A 17,551-nucleotide genomic window follows, 5' to 3' on the forward strand; every position below is an offset into this window, starting at 1 on the left:
TTGAGTTGTTTATGTGAGCAGACCAGCTCAGACCTTCATCAAGCCCCGAAAAAACTTTTCCTCTTGCACTTGATTCATTAAAGTATCCTCAAATTTTACAGCGAGTTTGTTAGGTAAAAGGTTGTTGATAGGATGAAATGCGATATATATATTCTTTTAGATGTATTTAATCTTAGTCTATTGTTCTTTGAATGTACTACTAGAAGCCATAAGGGGAACTTGAAGTTTGCGTCTTTGCAGAGCACCAAAGACAACTGACAGTCTCAAATATGACGATAAACACAAGTAGGTCGTTTCAGCAGTATTTCCTCAAAAAACGATATCGAAGTTCGTTAGAGCAAAGTAGACTTATTTTTAAGCTTCGGGGAACTGTGCCATCCATCATTAGGTGTGTAATTATGCTTTTCATTGCCATTCCAGAGTGACGAGAGGGAGGAATTTTAAACAATTAGAAGGAAACACTTTTAGGGCGCACATGAAAGCTGCAACATTAAGACATTGTAATGTAAACATTTCAGATTAGAGTTTTAGAAACAAATTGTTCCAATGTTAAATAATTTTACGCGGTATCGGTGGAGCACCAAAATTGACAGATGCTTTAGTTGGGCTAATCACGAAATATCATGACAAAGCGTGCGACTTCATGGCGTTTAGCACGATGAATCTAATTTGATGATGGGAAGACTTTTACTGACTCTGTCTGCATGATTACAAAATGCATAGGAGCCGGCTTTATCTGGAACATATAAATAATTGATTTTTTTTACATTTTTACTCCGTCATTGTCAAGGCCAGTCACAGTCCAAAACGGGTTTCGTAGTTGTAGAAGTACTCAAGGATGGCTTAGGCGTAACTACATATTCGCGCTTTAAATTACTATATTATGTAGTTAACTAATTTCATGTCACCTTGCAGGCGCACACTAGAGAAGGGAACAGTGATGCATGCTGCCCGACATGAGCGACATAAATCTACGCATCACTCATATACGTATATATTGCATCACTCGTAAATCCCTGCTTCAACCAAACCGTACGAAAATGCCTACGTGCTCTGTCCACATAGTGTAAACTGTCCACCCAAGGGTCTAGTGTGGCTGCATTGTGTTATATCATCTAATCTTACTGGCGACGACCAAGCTCGCAGCGCTTACTAAGATTGCTGGGGAGTCCTCACACAGACAGAGGCAAAATGCTTTCGTTGTAGCGCCTTTTCGCTTAAACGTAAACACAAATATTACAATTTGAGACTTGTCCAATAGCAGTGGATAACCGCTTGCCAAGGCTTGTTTGAGGTACAGTAATAGAGGCACTATGTACAACAGGAGAACACACATGATTTATTCAAGTGCTGTGTCTATCGGTGAAAAGCGAGGGAGAAAAACTGGAGAGGGAGAAAAACTGTCCATCATGGTTCACCAACTCGCCCAATCAGCCGTTCTTCTACAGTTCATTTCTTGTACATGGGCTTCTATTTTGTGTCGAAACATCGATTTGTCTAACCCAGCAATACTGTCTCCCATCATCGCCGTGTGTATCTGCCGAGCCCGCACTGCGTCGTGGCATTGCCGATACGATACCATCTGCGCCGTCGTTGTCCACTTCTCCTCTGTCTCGTCTTTGTTGCGCACTTACATTACTGTATATCATGGTTCACCAACTCGCCCAATCAGCCGTTCTTCTACAGTTCATTTCTTGTACATGGGCTTCTATTTTGTGTCGAAACATCGATTTGTCTAACCCAGCTCTCCTCTTTGTCTCGTCTTTTTGCGCAATATACATTACTGACCATCATAGAAAAACTTTATTTGGCGGGGAGCTAGAGTGAATTGTTAAATGATGATTAAATCCCGTTCTATGTCTATCCGCTTGAAAATGTTGACTCTTCCTGCTTACCTTTTTATCGCCTTTTATAGGCAACGATACATAAATTTAAATGTTCGTCTTATAGTAGCCTTTACGAGATATATAGTTTTAAACTGCGGAAATACAGACATCTAAGCTTTACCTTGAAGGACATGATTTAAGAGCGCTGATGGCTACCGTTTGCCGGCGGCCTCTTGATCATATTTCGCCCATCAGGACAGGGAACCATACTGGGTGGTTGAACTATGCTGGCAATGCAAAGCGAATGTGGGCAGACATTTGACTGTGTTTTTGGGACGGACGTTCTCGCGGTCCACCATAATCGGCGCTCCTTTGCCTCTCTCTAATCGCTGTAGGGCTGTCAGCTGATGCCTTCTTGCGATGGCATCTTTTTCGGTTTGCTTCATTTAACGTGGAAGGTTTTCGCCATCTACACAATTAACTGGAGGTACTGCGTTTTGCACGTCTACCTCTATTGGATGTTTTGTCTCTGCAGGAGTGAAGCTCCGCACCCCTGCCAATGTTTTGTTTTTTTTTCGCTCAAGTTTTGATATAGCTGCCTTATTTTCATTACAGCGCCCACGGTTTTGCGTGTAGGCATGACCTTTCTTTCGGTAGCTTATAGGGCAGATACGCATTACACTTATGGTGCTGACGGGTGTGTCATTGTTGCAGACATCTATACTGGCGCAGAACTCGTTTTGTGAGCGTAAACGCGCCAGTCGCGCGTAGTTTGAAGAACGTGTTCTACCGTTCAATCGCGCCCAAATTTCTTCACGACGTGCCTTACGTCCTACTCGGAAATTTTATTTGCGTTATAGACACACAGAGCGGCATCAGAGGCACTGGATAGGACGCTACCAGCTACCCCACTATTGAACTTGGGAAGCTGATATGATCGTGATGCTTAGAGGACGCGTGGGTCGCCGTTCGCAGAGACCACTTCGAGGTAGCGCTCGCCCAGGGCCAAAGCGCGAGCCGGCTGACCTGGTTTCATTTCCTCCCTTCGGCACTCGACTTCCAAGGAGTGGGCGGTGCTGCCATTTCCATCTGGCTTTAAGCTAAGTGATCACTTCCCAGTGGTGGTTACCCTAAGGTCAAAGTATGGTCGTGCGAGCAGACTCCTGATGTGACGCATGGGTGCCGCCGTGTTGCATAATGAGCTTTGCCTAGCTGATATATGTGGGGAGTTGTGATTGTCTGTGGAGAGGGTTCGCGACATAACTCCAACTGCTTCGAATGCTCTCAAAACATTCCGGTGCGACATTGTCGTGTGCGCAGGGAAGGTGCCGCGTGTCCGCGTTTTGACTGCGATAAACGACGTTCTACGTCGTATGCGCATTGTGCGGGATGGAGGTGTTCTTACGCTCGCGATGCGCGAAAACCTCAAAACTCTTCGCGTGCGTTCTCACCGCAATCTCGAGGATAACTCGGGCGCGTCGGTTTGCGCGGAAGCCTCCAGCTTGCCGCTTAAAGATGCCGCGGACATCGGGCACGCTTAGGCTATTAGGCAGCGAAGTGACGGGTGAACTGATGACGAAATAGTCGAGGCTGGAAGATTGAATCACGTTTTCCGAGCCCGCTGACGTTCAGCGTTTGTTCAGCAAGAATTGCGTCGCCCTTTTTTCGTCAGAGGATCTTGAGCAGGAAGAAGGCCTTCAGGAAATGGCAAGTCATTTAGCGGGCCCTTTTCTCAGCTCCAAAAAGTTGCAAGCGGTAGTTTTCGAGGCAGCAACCTTCGAGAAGCTGCAAGTGTCCTTGAGTGCTATGAACAAGTCGACCGTGCCCGGTTCGAACGGGCTGATGTCTGGTTTTCATTCCACCTTTTTTGGTGTTCTAGGGTCTCTAATGCTTGGGAAAGGGAAATGTTTCCTCGAAAGCGGTGCGAAATCACCCTCGTTCTGTGTCGGCAGCATTGTTTTGATTCCTAAGGAGGGCTTGTCGCTGCCCAGTCCCTATTCGTGCCGACCAATATCACTCATTAACGTCGATTATAACCTGGTTGCCACTCTGCTGGTTAGGAGGTTGCGAGCCTACCTATAAGAATTAGCTAGTCCCTGCCAGTCCTCTGCTGTATCCAGACAGTCGCTTTTCACGGCAATGACACTGGCCAGGGAAGTATTTGAGTACGCTTGCGCCAACCATGTCACTGGAGCCTTTTCCTTTGTCGCCCTAACCAAGTGGAAACCTCCCAATACTTATAACCTAGCTACTTGTTTACATTGCTCTAATCTTTCGCTTCCCAGATGACTTCTTTCAGATCCTACGCGCCATTACATAGGCCTCCGCCCTTATAACCGGCTGCGTCGCCGGTACCTTTCCGATTACGCGGTGTGTGCGCCAGGGGTTCGGGCTTTAGCCGGCCTTCTTGGTACTGCTATTCGATCCACTGTTCCGTAGGATTGCCACGGATAGGTGGATTCTATATTTTCCTGGGGTTGGACAGGAAACAGCCATCGTCTGCGCGTAGATGGATGACACCTTGCTGTTCGTGCGCGACAAATGCAGCTTCGTTGCATTTATAAATATATTTGCTGAATATGAAGCTGTATCGGGTGCGCAGCTCAACACAAGCAAAAGCAATACGTCGGTTAGTTCAAGGGACCCCTAGTTTCTAGCTGTGCCAAATGTGCACGCCGTGCGCCTGCTTGATGTGCTGTTCGAACCAAGCGGGGTTTCTTCCCGCGTCTGGGACGAAGTTCGTTTGCGGGCAACACGTGCCATTTCTGATGATGAGCTGTTCAGCCTCACGATCAGGGTAAAGGTCAGTGTAGTTATGACGCGAGCGTGGGTGTTCCCATATCACGTGGCGCGTGTCGGGAGAATCGCGCTTCGTACGGCAATCCGACTTGTGTTTGTTATTGGGAACTTCGTCTGCGACGGTGGGACGGAACTAGTTTCCTGCCTTCGCCTATACATTGCGACGAGCAAGGGAGGCTTCGGTCTGCCCTCCAATCCGACGGTAGCTCAAGTGCTTGCACTGCGGCATGCGGATAGGCTGTTGCCTGACGACTCTTACTCTGGTCACTCCTGCATCCTGTAGTGGTCCAGTAGAGGGCAGCGCATTTGCACCTAGACATCACCTCAGTCCGCTGAGGAAAAAGCCTCAGCCTTTTTAACGCGCGGTCGCCGGGATGAAATCTGCGCTCTATGCAGACCTGCCAGATGTTCATATAGCCGACCTGCCAGCCACGCGTATCAAGGAGGTAGCTGCCTGTTCCAGGCTTTTGGTTGACGAACTGGAGACCGCTGTCTGAAAATAGCGTGTATGGTCAGTAAGTCGGCTACCGAACCATGTGAGAGACTTGATTGACTCAGGCGCTGGGGCGTCCTGCCCACGCGACAGCGCCTTGCCAGATGAGGGGTCACGCCCAATGCCCCGTGTGCAAACTGTGGTCCCCCCGAGATTCTTCTCACACGTCTTTTCCGCAAGGGCCTTAAAAAAAACACTGTGGCGATTTGTATATAGAATTCTCAAAGTCCGCGTGAACCCTGGGGCCAAGCGCTACCGTGGCTCCTTCGAGCAGTCAGGCTTTATTGCTGTTTTGTTTGTGTTGTCGCGGCACAGGTGTGTCACTGAGTACCGCCGCACTCCTGTCCTTGCAATGTACCCTGTCTTGTAGAACTTGCGTCTTATCATCTGGAAGTATCTGGCCAACTATAAAGAGATGACGAGGTGCGGTTTCTGGACGCTGGTACACGCGCTTCTTATTTGTACATGGGGGCAGGATAGAGACTCCTATTGCTGCTTATTGACAATGTCCAAAACATTGCAATGGAGTACGTGCCCTGTGCTTGGTGGCGTACTGTGCCATGTGTAATATGTAATGTATGCTTTCCCTTTTTCAGAACGAGAAACACTGGTCCAAACAATGCCTCCTTATTTCAGATGTACAATCTCAGAGCTGCGCGTTGTTTATCGCGCTGACCGCTTATTCTGTACCGTCCATCTTGGGGGATATGTATTGCAGTGGAGTGTATGTTTGCCATATGTTTATGTTATACTCGTTCCAATAAATTCTCGTTTGAAATCCGCACTTGCAGCATTTCGTGTCTGTGCTTGAAGCTTTTCGCCAATACACACTGACGCGCTAATGCCGTACGTGTGAGCGTTTCCAAGACTGCCCTCGCCTATTTGTGCAATAATATTTGTCTTCCAAAATGTGCCCACATGCAAATATATCGACTCTAGCTAACACTATGCTTGATGAAGGGAAGCCGCGAATTGTGTACCTGAGCTACTCACCTTCAAGACGTCCAAGGCCAGACTCACGTCCACTTCTCTCGCTCTATACGTCACTGTATCCAGGATTCCGAAGTGAAAGATGTTTCTGTGCCAGAAGGGTTGCAGCAGCGACGAACTGGTCGTGTTCAGCCGCCGCGCCAGGCTGAAAGCTTTGCTGCATTATAGAAACCTCATCAAGATGTGGTTTCTTAAAACAGTTCACTGATTCTGTTTCCTCAGCTCAAAACAAGCGCAGTTAATAAAAACCAGCTGTATGTGCGGGCCCAATCATATTAGTGCACCAAATGACCACAAATCTTTTCTATTCGTTGTAATTAACTTGTGCATAGATTTTTGATATCATCAAAGATTCAGTTTAACTTACACGGTTAATTAAGCCATCAATCAAAACCAATTCCCCCAACCTTCCACCCTTCATGCTTAAAATAATCAGAAACGTTAGACTAACGTTTTTTTCATTCTCAGGAGTATCTCAGTCACACTTACTGATATTTCTTATCATGAACAATATGATTTTATTCAGCCAGACGTTTCCGATAATAAAACACCGAATCAAATATGTATACAAGATTTAAAGTTCTTAAACCCCATTGGATTTGAGAGACACAGCAGTGAGAGACTCTAGTAAAATACATATTGCATAGGAACCTTCAGTTTCGCTTCCACCGAAACGTTGCCGACTCGGCCAGGGGCTAACATGTGCCTTTTTATCAGCAGTCGAGTGCCCTAACCCCATAACCGCCTCACATTACTAATACCTGTTCTTACCATAGCTCCTGGGTACACCTGTGTGGGATTTGATGCTAACAGAGTAGCAATCACAAACTGATTATTGTGCACCTCACGCAAGCTTAGCTCATCTAACTTCACAGTCACCGTCCGGTAGTTCAGAATTGTAACTCGACAACGCGCAAAAAATATTTACGAAACATTATTTATCTCTTTTTCGCGCGCTTCATGCAGATTTTCGTGTACTGTAATGAGCTCCGCACGGTTTCTCTCCCAAACACACGATAAAAGATTCCAGTCTCTAAGCCCGAAAGATTGGTTTGGTTTGTGGGGTTTAACGTCCCAAAGCGACTAATCCCTACTAATGTTCACAAGGAGGGAAGGAAAGCGTAGCAGGGGGCGGCAGAAAGTTAGGTGGGCGGATGAGATTAAGAAGTTCGCAGGGGTCGAGTGGATGCAGCTAGCACAGAACCGGGTTAAGTGGAGAAATATGGGAGAGGCCTTCGCCCTGCAGTGGGTATAGTCAGGCTGATGATGAATGAATGATGAATGAATGTTCACAAAACAAGCACGCGCAGGTGCAAAGATTATTGGAATCAAGGAGCGATTTTCAATGCTACAAGTCACAAATGATAATTCATCAGGTATAAAATATGTGCTCACCGTCGTATGTAATTCATCAAAATTTCTGATGACGCGCCACAGAAAAAACGTTTAGTATATCGGCCCTGTACGAGAACAATCTGAGCGAAAAAAAATTAGAACTTCCGATAATTTTCTTAAAACGCAGAAATTGATGGTAGGTAGCGACTGGGACTCCTGAGTGATGGACCGATTCATGACTTGCTTTGTTCTTAGCCTTGGCTGTAGAAGACGGAAGAACGGGCGCAAGCTTTCCTATAAAGATAGATCATATTCTTACACCAACTGCCTATGTGAGAGAGTTGGGGCCGTTTTTTGACTAGACACTTCATTGGGACGCAGTTTGTACTTGTATCCTGTATACACCTTTTGGTGAATTTTAAGTTAAGCGCTTAAAATTATTTCTGCCCATGCAAAATAAAACTGTCATACAAAACCCCAAAAGCAAGTTGCCATCAATTTGGGAACGCTGGTATAATGATCAGCCTTTCAATATTCGCTTGTTTTATTTTTTCTTCAGGATCTAAACTGCGCAGAAAATATTTTGACATACGTGATTATAAAAGTAAGTAGCACACAAAACAATACAGTCCATGCGGAAAAATCGAGCATGTGGATCACTACGCACGCCGCATAGTACTGCCCAAATGAGTTGGGAGTTCATCCACTGGAAAATAAAGTGTTTCAACTGAATGAGCTTTCGTAAGTCAAAAAGCGAAACCTTCAAACAGGGTTCGTGTTCATCGATGAGATGGAGTGAAATGGCCGATAAAATACTATTTTTGAAATCTCTCAAAATGTAGGTGTCGGCGTCCGGAATCTAGATGACTGAAGATGGCTGCCGCTTACTCAAAGGAAAAGCCAATTCCAAAGGCCGTGATGCTGTACTGGGAGTATATGTCAAGAAATGTGCGCAGGTCGTTGTCCCACCGGTCAGGTTCCATTAGCGGGTTGCGATTGTCCTTCTCGACCGAGTCGAAGAATATGTACTCGCACAGTCCGTCGAGAGGGAACATCTGAGGTGAGCTGGTGTTGGCGCCCATGGTGCACACCAAGGGTTGCTCATCCATGACTGCACAATTTAGTAAAGCAAGCATGGTAATCTTGACGTTCAGAGTTAGTTTAGGCCATTAGTGTGCAACAGGTCTCTTGCCCACGCCGGTGCTAGTGAATGCTTTTTATTGGTAAATTATCTTCAAAACGAAGATCTAAACAAGGCGAGGGGTATCTTATGAATCCGTATCTGACATAAATGACTTCCCTATTACAGAAGCCCCTCACATCATCGTAGTGGGTTAAGCAAAGTTGTCACAATGTACCTCCAAGAACAAGCATAGAAATATTTCGAGCCATGCCGACAGGTAAGGTGACTCAGCCACAACGCTCTGCAACGGTATTTTTATCTCATGTGTTATTAGTTCTAAAGCCACCATGTTTTCAAATGCATTTGGCAGCCTATTTCATCCCGGCCGTGGCACATAACGTTGCTTTTAAGAAAGAAATCCTGTGAATTCTTTTTGATACTTCGCAGACATGCAATTTTAGTCAACGCGAGGCATTAATTTTATATCATAATGGACATCGCTGACTTGTATGGTTTGTTATATAGCGTATGGGTAGCCTGACAAAATTGTGGTAGAGGTAATATGATTCTTGTTGACAAGAGAACGATATGAAGACGCTGCTTTTAAGACTGCACAAATTGACTACGTCATATTCCCCAAATATTATTACTTATAGTTGGACGTACCACAGAGCGGTAAGGAAAATGTTTTTGACAAAGAACGGAAACTCGGCATTCCTTTTAAGGGCAGTGTCGAACAGCTCCAGTCATACGTAGGTTACCCTTACGCTCTGTTCTTGACCGAAATAGTGGTGACATTTTATCCAATAACATCTAAATTATTTCTTGAAAGCGAACTCTGATTCGGTGTAATTATGCGATATGCAAATCAGACGAGATCCTTATCCCGCCCATCTATTAGGGAAAACGAAACATTTACGGAAGCAACACCAATGATTAAGACGGTTATGTGGGCGTACTGCCGAAACAATTACTGACCTCTCCGTGGTGACTGGGTCGATGCGGTCGGCGTCATGGCGGTACTTGCATCAGTCGCTGATACTGCGGTGGCGGAAGAACGGCGTGACATACGCACCACAGGAAACACGGGCGGTACAGGTGGCACTTGCGTGTCTTCTTCTGTGCTTTCTGCCTCGGTGCCGCGGAAGGAGAGCAACGAGCCTGGTACGTAAGACACAGTTCCTCAGTCACGTTGTATATGCAGCGACTGCTCTACATGCGGGCTCTTAGTTGTAGTGCGGTAATGCTGCACGGACGCAGTGCAGATACAATATACAACTTCCGCGCTTTGCTTCTAACGGATGACTGCATTCTTTGCTTTCGTTATTCAGTTCCATTACTAACAATGAAAAATGGGGTAAACATTGCTACTACTATCCCGCAGCTCGATCGGCCCTAGGCAACGTTTTACATAAAGCACACCGTGTAAATGCGGCGTACAATGCCTACTATGAAATATTCAGAGAACACTTGAAACACCATATAAGCGCGATCGTCAAAACACGCACATTATATGGACACAATATTCGTTTCCAAGAAAAATAATGCTCACATAGTGAAGATGTAATCGAAATAAAATATGTTCGTACACTTCACATAATCATGAGTGCCCGAAAGTATGGAAGCTTTAATTCTGTTCGCCAGCACGATCTGGGCAGTGGGAAGTTAAAGAATGGAGAAAGTTTTGGTGTCGGGTGAAATGTAACGGTGTAACGGATGAAATGTAACGGTGTAATGGTGAAATGTAGCGTGGTGAGGTGCGGCACGATCTCGTACCACGTCATTTGTCGTGTAGAGTGTGGTATAACATCGAGCGTTATGTTTGGTAGAGGGCAGTCTAGTATGTAACAGGTGTGTTTTAGGCTAATTTGAAAAGGGACGAGAGAGATGCAATGAACAGTGATGCGTTAATGCGAAGCATACAATGAGAGATGAGATGGCGGGTGGGAAAACAGTAATATGTATTGGCCAATGCAGCGGCGAGGCTGTGCGTACCTGGTACAAGAAACACCACAGCTATGGCTGCTGCAATGAGAGTAGCCAGGATGCAGCCTGAGCGCGCGGCAGTGGCTAGTCGGTTCTTCCTGGAGGAGAGTGAACAAAGCGAACGAGATAACGTGCCGATATATGAGCATAAAGGACATTGGTTAGTTTCTGGGAATGTAACTCCTTTTTATAATTGGTACATACCCCCTATCTTGCTTCCAATCAGCTAAGTCACAACTGTTTTAGAAATAGTTTTGACTCAAAGAGACCTTGCTAACAGCGATGCCAAAACGTAATACCCGTCCACCACATATACAAAATACTTAAGTCTTTGTATTTACGTAAAATAAACAATATGTATAATTTTATTGATATGAATCCACCTAGATACTTCAGAAACGAAGCTTCCTTACATTAGTCCACAGTTACAAAAATAGGGACTTTTATACCCATATTCGATAACATAAAATGACTCCGATGTACCCTAGGAGGCGGTAACTAAACGAAAACTGTGAAAAGACAGGTTGAAAATTTCGAACTATGACTGCGACCCTTCCAGACTCTAACGGCTCATTTTAAGCATACCAGAGAACCACGCATAAAAGAAGGAATTTAACTCGACAATGTCATCAGTATCAATACTGCTTTTGTAACAATGCATTGGCAGAGTAACATCGCCGTAATATTTGGCCATGCAAAGCGGCTGCAGGTTACTGAGCCCGGAAAAAATTAACTTCTCTGTTACGCTATACGGCTGCCAAAAGCGAGCTCAAGAAAAAAAAATCGGTTTGAAGGCATCTGAATACTGTTACCGATATGCGCTGATGAAACCCGACGCTAGTAATTTCTTCGTACTTTCTAGCCGCATAGAGCAGCAATATATAGCCTTCCATATATCGTTGAATCCCAGGAAACAAACTATTCATGAAGCATCGTTTAACATGGATAGCCAGTAGCCCGTACTAATATTTAAAAGCTCAATATGTTAAAGAGCCCCATTCTGAATAATAGCCGCAGTGAGCTGCCTCCTAGACAGATCGCTTCATTTCAACCACCGGAACATACTCTGACGGCTGCAATTCTTGAGGTAAAAATACTTCTACGTGTAATAGTTACCAACGCCGTTGCTGACACATCGGTGAATACCAAGGTGCGTACTGGTATGCAAGCTAGTAATGCGCATGATATCCCATATTGCCACTAAAGAATGAATAATAGAGCAAGAACCTTTTCGGTTGGTTCGAGCACTTATATTCATTTGAATCTTATGCTTGGGCCCATAGCTGTTGACGAGGAAGTGGAACCTAAATCATTTCGATATTATAATTAGAACAGCATACAAGAAGGCTTTGGCACTGCCATTGAAATCACGTACAAAGCGCTTGCTAGATTTGGCGGTGCCCAATACGACAGACTAGTTTGTTGAGGACTAAATATCAGTTAAAACATGAATTCGAAACATGCTTTCCGAACATCACAAAAGCAAGGAGGATTGCGAATGACAAAGTAATAAATAGGAGCTTCTCTAAATCAGAGGGAGACTTTCTCTGGATGATTCAATTCCTGCAGGAAGGTGCTCCACAATACTATTAGGGCATCAGGGGCAAAATGTCAACGGACGTTCTGTTCGGCACGGAAAAAACATTTCAGAGTTGGATGTGACGACATCAACGCCAGATTTTTATCCGAAAGGCAAAATATCTTTACAGACTGGGGCAATGCGTGCAGAAATTATATAAAGGGTGGAATTTCGCCGCTAGCCTGTAAGATTCTGAATAAATGCGGGGCATACGCTTCTGGCATGTAGCGTATGGGGTATCAGGTCATCAGGGTGTTGCGGAAAAACAGTGCGCACACACAGCCGCCAGGTATTTCCGTCACCAGGGCAATCTTCCTTCATCCCTATAAAATATTGTATTCTCCACAGCTATTATTAATCTATGGACACATATTACGTCGCTCAAGCTTAAAAAGACAAAGGTTGCTCTATCCAGCCGAGGGATTAGATAAATAAAAAGAGCGATTTACACCGGCTAAAAAAAAATAGCTTTTATTATTGAGTACCTTCACGGCCCAACATAAGGCGGTTGTGATTACTGATCTCGAGCCGGGCATCCTGAAGAGTGAAGTTGAATGGGCCATAGCCAGCCTTGCTAAGAACAAAGCTAGCGGAATTGATGGCATTCCAGCTGAGTTGCTTCAAAACCTCAACCATGACACTGTTAACATTCTGCATACATTATGTGAGAAGATTTGGACAACGCTGCAGTGGCCACAGGATTGGAGGAGGTCAGTTTACATCCCCATTCCAAAGAAAGGCAGTGCCAAAGATTGTTCCAACTACCGCACGATCGCGCTTATTTCGCATGCTAGCAAGGTGATGTTGAAAATCCTCCAAGGTAGGCTGCAGCAGTATGTGGATCGGGAGCTTCCGGACGTGCAAGCTGGGTTTCACGAGGGCAGAGGAACTAGAGACCAAATTGCCAACCATCGCTTGATCATGAAAAAAGCAACAGAGTTCCAGAAACCCATCTACTTCTGCTTTATTGATTATGCAAAAGCGTTTGACTGCGTAGATCACAGCAGATTGTGGCAAGCTCTCCAAGAGATGGGAGTTCCAATTCACCTCATCTGTCTCCTCAGGAACCTGTATGAAGGGCAAGAGGCCACAGTCAGAACTGGGCATGGTCTTGCTGATTGGTTTCCGATCGAGAAAGGAGTGAGGCAAGGCTGCATATTGTCGCCCTGCCTATTTAACCTATATGCAGAGTGCATCATGAGGACGGCCGGTCTGAACGAGTCTTCATCTGGAGTGAAGATTGCTGGAAAACGTATCAACAACCTTAGATATGCGGATGATACCACTTTAATGGCAGAAAGTGAAGTGGAACTCAAGAGACTTCTGATGCGTGTACAAGACGAGAGTGAGAAGTTTGGGCTTAAACTGAACATTATAAAGACAAAGATCATGGCGTCTTGCCCTATCACGTCCTGGAGCATCAATGGACAACAAGTGGAAGCTGTGACAGATTTTCTCTTCTTTGGCTCCATGATTACCTCGGAAGGAGACTGCAGCCATGAAATTAGGAGACGCCTGCTTCTGGGAAAGAGAGCAATGGTTAGCCTTGACCGCCTAGTAAATAGCAGAGACATTATTCTGCCAACCAAGATCCGTATAACTCGTGCTATGGTCTTTCCAGTTGTGATGTATGGGTGCGAGAGTTGGGCCGTGAAAAAAGCTGACCGCCGAAGAATTGACGCGTTTGAATTGTGGTGCTGGCGAAGATTCTTGAGAGTTCCTTGGACTGCCAGAGGATCAAATCAGTCGATATTGTCGACCATAAACCCTGACTGCTCATTGGAGGGTCAAATTCTAAAGTTAAAGCTCAGCTACTTTGGTCATCTGATGAGAAGAGAGGAGTCGCTGGAGAAAGATTTGATGTTGGAAAAGGTTGAGGGTCGCCGGAGAAGGGGTAGGCAGCGAACGCAATGGTTATATGGCATCCTCGAGGCACTGCAGATGAAGTTATGTGATGTTAGAAAGATAGTGAGAGACCGGAAAGCGTGGCGTGACATGGTCCATAGGGTCACGAAGAGTCGGACATGACTGAACGACTGAACTGAACTGAACCTTCACGGCATTATTTCAGAGTCCTTATCAGTCGAACAAGAATTCTGTGAACAGACCGTATATTTGCGCCCATCGCACGAGCATGCCATGGCAATAATAGATACTTTTTGTTTAGCGCTGCCGCCTACCGATGCCGTCTACCGCTACCGTCAGCACAGAACGCGCTGATTGGTCCCCGCGGGCGACGTTCGCTAAAATCTGACAGGAATGCGGCGCCATCTGTCGCCGTCGGGGTGATCTGCGCATGCGTACTGACGCTCGCTTAGTAGCGGTAGGCGGTAGCGCTAAACTCAAGTCTAATTCTTTAGGCACTGAAGAAAAGCCTACATAGGAAATAACGAATTCGCCCTGTCCTGCCCGGCCATCCAGGACAAGCAAAGGTAGCGATTTTGGCCACTGTTCTCAAAGTATGGGTACGGCTAACATTATCATTAATCCTCCTACCTGCTTTATTTTTATTGAACGTGTTCATTATCATCATGTGAATTATTTTCCACGGATGTGGGTACTATAGCTTCATCTAGCGTTAACTAACAAAATTTGTGAAGTAAGTTAGAGTGCCTAGAAGTTCGTATAAAGAGTTTTGAACTGCCTTTTTTCTGGCACACATCAGTACAAAAATGGCATTCAGGGTGTTCCTGTGACATAAATGAACTCAGGCTACCGTTCCAAATACTTGTAAACCTTATCGGCTCAAGACGAAATACACATGCCAATCAATGCAGATTCTCTCGGAGTGCGTAAGCCAGCATTCACTAACTGCTGGCCTTCAACCATGCTTCATTACTTTAAGATGTACCTTAAAGATGTACTTTAAAGCATTTGATTTTAAATTTGTTACTCTATGATTATTGCAGCCAGTCAGCCATCCTTGCGCTTTGTACTTTAGAGTGTTCTCGGTTGATTAATAACGTTCATGTAGGCAATTTCATTTCAAAATCATTGATGGTGAAATTCACTGAGGCAAAAAAGTGCAGGCGACCGTTTCTGTTTTTCGGGGAAAGAAGTTCTATGTGCGCTCAGAGAATTGGCCAGTCTTGCACAATTCAAATATGGTACAAGGTTACTTACGGTGCAGCATCCTTGTCTGTAAAAGCGCCACAGCGTGTGAAATATTATCAGCAGGACTATCACGCTGTTTTATCAGGAGCAAGAGCATTTGAAGACAAGAAGAGGGCTTTGTCTGGCTGGTTGGTTCATGTTGAATGGAAGGAAGAAACAGCTCAAACGGACGGGACGTATAGAAAGGCGAGACAGACACATGAGCTGACACAGCTCATGTGTCTGTCTCGCCTTTCTATACGTCCCGTCCGTTTGAGCTGCTTCTTTCTTCCATTCAGCTTTTGAAGACAGTAACACTGCAGAATCCGAATTACGCACGAAGAGTATGCAATACGTGTTAAGACCATTGTAGTTATTTAAGTCTCAGCGAATAAACATTTGCGAAATAAATATCAGAATCGGTTTTCTGATAAATTACAACAAACGTCAATTCGCAGCGCTCACCCTGAAAATTATATTGGCGTTTCACAAAGAAAGATGGTCGACAGTCGACAGCCAGGTCTATTAAATGCATTTTATTTAAGTGAACTGTTTTAGCTTGGTCATCAGGCTATTTGCGAACATCTCAGGATTGTGCGATTGGCTATAGAGTTATGCAAAGAGGTGCTTTAAGCAAAACAATAGCTATGTTTTGTCGACCATCGGGTTAGGTGTCCACGACGATGTGTGAGAGATACTGAGCCTTCACTTTCCTATAAACAAATTTACATTTGTATTTTAGTAAGCAGTAGAAGGATAAACTTTATTTCCTTTGTCAGCGAGTATAGGACAGTGTGACGGTATAGCCCCATCAAGTGGCGCTCGGCGACTCTAAGCCTTCTGTCACAATCCTTATTTGTGTGTCAGAGTCGGAGCTCAAAGGCGGTCTCGCACTTATATAGATTCGAGAGCGTCAAATCTTCTGCAGGGGGTTACAAGGGCGGCTAGCCCAGATATATGAGAGAATCGCGCTTTGGCAATATATTTTACGGGAATGAGAGTAGATTCCTGGACACATGCGAGCCTATATTGGCAGATTGTAGAACGGTAGGGGTCTCTTAAAACAAGTATGTGCTGGTGTATAAATAAAGATGTCAACGTAAGCGGTAACGCATGGTGATATCATGAAACGTAAGCATACAACTTCTCGCCCTCAGCTGGACAGGGGACTCCACAGACCGGTCGATAGATCAGCGCGAATAACTGAGTCGCCTCGTTACCTGGATATTCTACACAAGCTCTGTGTCGCTAAGGATCAGAACGATGGTGCCGTAATTACCTCCGATTTGTGACGTAAAGTTCTGCGTAGTGGCTTGTGTGTAACCGTACGTGGTCTGTCCGTAGGCACTTTGGTCATAGCCGTATTGGCTATAAGCTTGATAAGCCGAAGGGTCGTAGTTGAGTGTATCCTGCGACATGTTGGACAGAAAGCAGGCAGCCTGAAAACGATAAATAAATGCTTTTATTCAGTAAACTTGAGGGACAAAAAACTTAATTGCAGTCCGCCACTCTATTCTTTTCGAGAGCTGCACAGGACTTCAAGTATGATGAAGGGGGAAACTTATGGCCACAGCTTTGGATTAACCTATGAATGATACGAAAATATCAGTGGTACCTGCCCCCACAACATGAAAAGCCTGGGCCGGAACTGCTTTGTTCGTCCAAAGCCCTTGATTCTGCCTCATTATTTCAGATGAATCTGCTTGACGCAAGATGAAAATGTCTTATACAGGACATATTGTTACCTCATTTAAACAGCTCACACACACGCCAGTCTGAAATGCAATACAAGATATAAGAAATAAAGAACATGGCCATCATTATAAGAACTACGCCCTCTGTACGCGAAATTCCACATCAATATGCATCCAGGGAGCTCAGTCCTCAGCTGGCTGCATCTACTTAACCCACGAATACTGTTTATTTCTATCAGCGGCTGCGGTTCAGTGGAGATAAACATAGAGACGTCCGTGGCTGTGAAATAGGAACGCATTTTAAGATGAACCGATGGTCTAAATTACTCCGTAGCCAGCCACTATGGTTCTTTTTTGTCTCCTTGCCCTTGCACTCACACCATCCTTCCTTCCCTTACAGCATGGTTCAGGCCTCCAAGTAGAAAGGGCGACAAATACTGCGCCTTTAAGTTCCTTTCCTAAGTTCCTTTCCTATAACATGAAAAGCCTGGGCCGGAACTGCTTTGTTCGTCCAAAGCCCTTGATTCTGCCTCATTATTTCAGATGAATCTGCTTGACGCAAGATGAAAATGTCTTATACAGGACATATTGTTACCTCATTTAAACAGCTCACACACACGCCAGTCTGAAATG

Source organism: Amblyomma maculatum, chromosome 8, assembly GCF_055883805.1.
Source record: "Amblyomma maculatum isolate TAMU_Amacu chromosome 8, ASM5588380v1, whole genome shotgun sequence".
In the NCBI taxonomy this organism is placed as follows: Eukaryota; Metazoa; Arthropoda; class Arachnida; order Ixodida; family Ixodidae; genus Amblyomma; species Amblyomma maculatum.